Genomic DNA, 6,171 nt, shown 5'->3' with positions numbered 1-6,171 from the left:
GCAGAAAGGCACACACACAGGAACAGGCAGACAGGCACACACACACACACACTAACAGACAGACAGTCACACACACAGTTACAGTCGCACACAGGCAGGCAGACAGCCACACACACACGGGCACGCAGACAGACGGGCGCACAGACAGACAATTACCTCTTTCCATTATGGCTGGAAGGGGGGAGTGGAGGCAGTGCAGCTCCTGTAGTCAAGTTGGTGGGGAAGCAGGGACCCCTTCCTACTTCCCACATCCTGTGCAGCAGTTACCAGGGGCTTCTGGTAGGTATTAGCCCCGCCTCCACTGACATTTTATCCCCGCCACTCGATAAGCTCCTCAGCAGTCCGCCTCGCTATTTTATTTTCATAGACCCAGGTGGAGAATAATGAAATCCTCCACCCGGGTACCTGCTCTTGCTCCCCCCTGCACTCCTGTCACCTGGCCATGTGTGAGCTGTGTCGGCTGCACAGCTCGCACACCCCTAAGGCTGGCCCTGAACCAGGGTGAGGGTCATGTCACCCCCCTACCTGGTGACACCCGGGGCAGACCGCCCCCCCAAAGTACGCCACTGGGTCCAGGTCTGGGACCTAGTTTGGGAGTTACTTTGCCCAGCTGCCATTAGCAGCTTTCCCTGGTTCGGCACTTTCCCTTCATGCAAATGGATTATACCGCTAGCGGCTGTTCGCAGGAATTAAACACACGAATAGTCCTCAACGGTACTTAGCCGCGACCGCTATGGAACTGATTTCAGCATGAGGACTTTGTGGCTTCCCGGTCACCTCAGCGGGACTTAGCTTCGAATGTTATGGGACTGTTTTTGGCATGAGGTGACCGTGCGGTTCCCGGACAACTTGGTTTGCGGTTTTGAACCACCTTGAAATCTGCCAGGAGAGCGCTTTTTGGAGGGATGGTGCCTGAGACTAAGGGGAACAAACATTACCTAAAAGGTGGAGCACCCTGTATTGTGGCCACAGGAACTCCTGAAAGTTGACCGGCAAAAGCACCAAATGCCCTGGAACTATAGGACCACGTGTGGCATAGGACCATGTGTGTAGACGGTCAGAACTTTAACACGGTGGCGTTTCCCCTACACTACATGGATCTGAGCGCTATTTTTGGGGTTATTTTATGTTTTTATTCTGTTTTAGGGTACTTTTATGTTTTTATATTTTTGTGTTTGGCTCTTTGTTCCTGGGAGATAATTACCTTAGCGGTCTTGAACGCAATTATCTCCCAGGCCCAGAGATTCCTGGAAGGGCCTTGTGTTGAATACAATGGAGATCCCCTGCTGTGCATAAAAGGGCGAGTTTGGCCAATTAAAATCAGTTGTACTTCCAGAACTATGTGTCATCTAGTTAACTGGAGGGGAAGGGCTATAATCACTGCTCAGCACCTTGTTCCAGCTCGTGGAGGATTCAGCGGGGAAAGTCCTTGTAAGGACTAGAGCTCACAGGACTGTGTGTTGTGCAGTCCCTGGGAGGGAATAAAGATAGTCCCCTATCCTGTTCCAGGATGGAGAGGCTCTAGGAGGACCTCAGTCAAGCCATGGTGAACAGGTTTTCCCTTGTTCCAGCTAGGAGGCGGTCCTTGGCGGAGGTACCCAGCCAGGGTACAGAGAGCTCCGCTACAACAGTTTCCAAAGGAACTAACAGACACTATATTTTAACTCAGTACTAGCCCCTAACCGCAATACATTTAAGTTATGGTGACACAATTTAATATATATAACCAAACCCTATGGGAAAACATACTGGAACTCACAATAACGCAATAACATATTTATAAAGGGGAGGGGAAGAAAATAACATAATAAGTATCTCCTTGTCAGGATCGGGACAGGGATCCAACACGCAGAGTACAAACAGTAGCCAGATACGTATACCGGACCTTAGAATGGCCGGACTAACGTAAGTAGTACCGTATAGAATGGTCAAAGACAAGCCGAGGTCGAGGGTAACAGAAGACAGGTAAGCGAGAGACAATCCGAATCAAGGGTAACAGAGATAAGCAGAGTAAGGAAAACAAGCCGGGTCAAAACCAAAAGGGATAATAGAATACACAAGCACTGAGTGACTAGAACAAGCTAGAACCACGACAGGGCAATGAGCTAATGAAGGAAGCTCTGTTAAATACCCTGTTCAGAGCAGTAACTACACCTCCGAGACGTCCTGATTGGTCCTGCAGCAATTGACTGACAGGTCGATCCGGGGGAGTGTCCTGATGATGACTTCCTGCCTAGATGGTGTAAAAGGCAGTCACTCCCTCGCGGCCGGCCTTGCATGACCGGATAGACCGCGGGGAAGGGAGTCATCAGACCGTCTGAATGGTGGAACAGCTAAGTCTCTACCTCTTTTAGAGGTAGAGACCACAGGTACCCTGACACTCCTCTACTTACAGATATCATAACATACAAATCTACTTAAATATGCAAATTAATAAACCTTCCCATTCAGGTGGTGCATACAGCTGTTTCAATATCTTCACAACAAACATATGGTGCTGTACAGGCTCCACAGCCAAATTTACTTAGTTGGTTGAAAGTATGAGCAGGACAAGAGAGTACACAAAACATTTAAGAATAAACAATTACATTATACACACCCTGCAGCTATAATGGGCACAGGGTGACTAAAACATAAGAATAGTTCAGAGACCTATATAAAGTGTCAGTCTTCTGTTCCCAGTGACGGTGACCACTTTCACAATGTGTGATCCATTTGAAAGGCATTCAACAGAACATTCATCTTGAGGGGTTATTTGTCAGTTGTCATTCCAAACAGCATTAATGTAACCATCTGTAATCAACTGTTTTGCATTGAATGATCCACATTATTTTTACCAAGGTTCTCCAGACAGGTAGACATCCAAAAATCTCCTGCAGTGGTAGCCGAAGTTTACATACCCCTATCTACTCTATAACGTTTAGTCAATAAAGACAAGAGGGGATAAAGATTTATATGGGCTAAAACAAAGGTACCACAAAATATTCCTTCATGTCAGATAGTCGGTAGGTGATTGATATAATTCATCATTCAAGCATTTCAATTATTTTTCCTCATCAATTAATTTTTCTACAAAAATCCCAGGGGTTTATGACAATCAGAAACCATTAATCAGATCTAATTAATCAGAAATGCAAAGCAAATTCATAGGTGAAAATTACATTGAGTTAAATGTCAGGTTTATATACTAAAGTGAGACGTCAACGTGAAGTCAACCTGCATTTCAAGTTTAAAGGGACACTTTACTACCAAATATTTTTTTAAAAACAACAACTTTTTACTAGATATAACCACAATAAAAGAAGGCATGCATTTAATTAAACATAATTTAGGATATATCTAAAAACAGCATGCAAATGCTGTCAATCTTTGTCTGCATTCTTTGCAAGCCCTCCCCTTCTAACCCCGCCCAGACTTTCTGTGGCTGTCCAATCACAGACTTCCTAATGCAGCTAAATAAGAAGTGTTTGTAATGTATGTCTTAGAGTTGGGCTATCCGAGAATCCTCACTGAGCATAGAACCTAGTTTTGTTTACCATATTCTACTTTATAGATTCTAGAATACCACCACTCCTATATTTAGTTTGACCTTTTTCTTGATAGTCGTTCTGCAGAGTTGTCTTCCGCTTCTGTTTTGTGAAAGTAATCTATTTTTAGTGCGACATTACATTCAATAGTTCACATATCTGTGTGTGTATATGGTTATGTATTCCAAATTAAAACATTTTTCATTTTTAGTTGCACTAAACGCTAGGAATAGTTACATCCAGTCTATCGTTCTCTGTTTATGATCTGAGAATGGCGGGGGTTAAGAGGGCTGCTAATTGCATGCACCAAAGAGCAGCATTTGTGTCCTAGGAGCTTCTATATGTCCCCAAGGCCTGGCAGCCAAGCCGGACTCACAGCTGGGAGCCTATGATCTAGCGACGAGAGCTTCACCAAGCCTTAATAATATGCAGTAATGATCCAACCCCAACACAAACAGACAGATCGACCAACTGTTCAAGGGAAAATGTCTGCAAAAATTATTATTATAGGTATCGTACATGGAAAGAGAATTTCCCCAAATTTTGTTAAAAAAATAAAAATCCGTGAGAGAATGCGTTATCTTCTGTTACAAAACATCCACATCGGGCAAAACTAAACAGTGCACATTTTGTAAATGTATAAAGCGTAGTTTCATCAGGAGTGAAATCAACGTGTCAGTTGAGTTGTGCTCAGCCAGAGTAGGCCTTGCGTCTGTGTCAAGGGGGTGCCGCTGCAGCGTGGGTAGCACCTTGTTTGTTTTTATGTCAGGCAAAACATCTTTCGAGCTACCACCGTTGTTCAGGGTCTGTCTCGGCACCCTAGAAGCCTGAGGCAGCGGAGTGCGGGGCCGCGTTGCTGACAAGGGTCTTCCCGGCGCTGCCCGCCGCCATCTTAGGTGAGCAGGATGCTGCTGTTCCCTCGCTCCCGCCCAGCGGTGCTTGCGTGCAGCTGTTCGGGCTTGCGGGGGTGCCATGGTGGACCGTGATGACCCCCAACGGTCCAGGGGGGGGGGGAGAGGTCCTGCATCTGCAGGACTTCGGGACTGGAGGACCGGCCGCGTCCCCAGCCCCACATCAACTGCTAGGCCGCAAGTCGGACCTGCCTCGGCTAGCGCCTCCGGAGCACCGGTAGTGCCTCTGTCCCGTTCCCACCGATGGCTTTGTGGTGTGGGTGAGTGTCGGGCCCATTGGACTTGTCTGGGTCGGGGTAAGCAAGGCTTCAAGTCGGCTGCTTGGTGGGAGCTCTGGGTGCATGCGACCGCTCCGCATGGCGGTCAAGCTCCGCCCCCCACCTGCAACATTTTAAAAATGTTTTCTTTCTTTTTTTTAAATGTATTGCACAAATTTGTAAACTTTGTAAAGCCCCTGTCAGCCCCCTTCTACAAAATCCCTGTCCTGACCCTTTCCTACAAAAATCCCTGTCCTGCCTCCCTTCCACAAACCCATGTAGTGCCCCTTCTACAAAACCCCTACATTTCCCTTCCACAAATCCCCTGCTCAGCCGCCCTTATACAAGACCCCTATCCCAATACAAAACCCCTGCCCCCTTCTACAAAATCCCTGCACCTCACATACGCAGTTACAGGCAGACAGTCACACATGCTCAGTTACAGGCAGACACTCATACACAGTTACAGGCACACAGTCACACACACTCAGTAACAGGCAGAAAGGCACACACACAGGAACAGGCAGACAGGCACACACACACACACACTAACAGACAGACAGTCACACACACAGTTACAGTCGCACACAGGCAGGCAGACAGCCACACACACACAGGCAGACAGTCACACAGACAGTCAGTCACATAGACAGAGTCAGACAGACAGACGGGCAGACAGACGGGCACGCAGACAGACGGGTGCACAGACAGACAATTACCTCTTTCCATTATGGCTGGAAGGGGGGAGTGGAGGCAGTGCAGCTCCTGTAGTCAAGTTGGTGGGGAAGCAGGGACCCCTTCCTACTTCCCACATCCTGTGCAGCAGTTACCAGGGGTTTCTGGTAGGTATTAGCCCCGCCTCCACTGACATTTTATCCCCGCCACTCGATAAGCTCCTCAGCAGTCCGCCTCGCTATTTTATTTTCATAGACCCAGGTGGAGAATAATGAAATCCTCCACCCGGGTACCTGCTCTTGCTCCCCCCTGCACTCCTGTCACCTGGCCATGTGTGAGCTGTGTCGGCTGCACAGCTCGCACACCCCTAAGGCTGGCCCTGAACCAGGGTGAGGGTCATGTCACCCCCCTACCTGGTGACACCCGGGGCAGACCGCCCCCCCAATCGTTCTCTGTTTATGATCTGAGAATGGCGGGGGTTAAGAGGGCTGCTAATTGCATGCACCAAAGAGCAGCATTTGTGTCCTAGGAGCTTCTATATGTCCCCAAGGCCTGGCAGCCAAGCCGGACTCACAGCTGGGAGCCTATGATCTAGCGACGAGAGCTTCACGAAGCCTTAATAATATGCAGTAATGATCCAACCCCAACACAAACAGACAGATCGACCAACTGTTCAAGGGAAAATGTCTGCAAAAATTATTATTATAGGTATCGTACATGGAAAGAGAATTTCCCCAAATTTTGTTAAAAAAATAAAAATCCGTGAGAGAATGCGTTATCTTCTGTTACAAAACATCCACA

Source organism: Pelobates fuscus, chromosome 3, assembly GCF_036172605.1.
Source record: "Pelobates fuscus isolate aPelFus1 chromosome 3, aPelFus1.pri, whole genome shotgun sequence".
In the NCBI taxonomy this organism is placed as follows: domain Eukaryota; kingdom Metazoa; phylum Chordata; class Amphibia; order Anura; family Pelobatidae; genus Pelobates; species Pelobates fuscus.
This window is presented reverse-complemented; position numbering follows the sequence as displayed.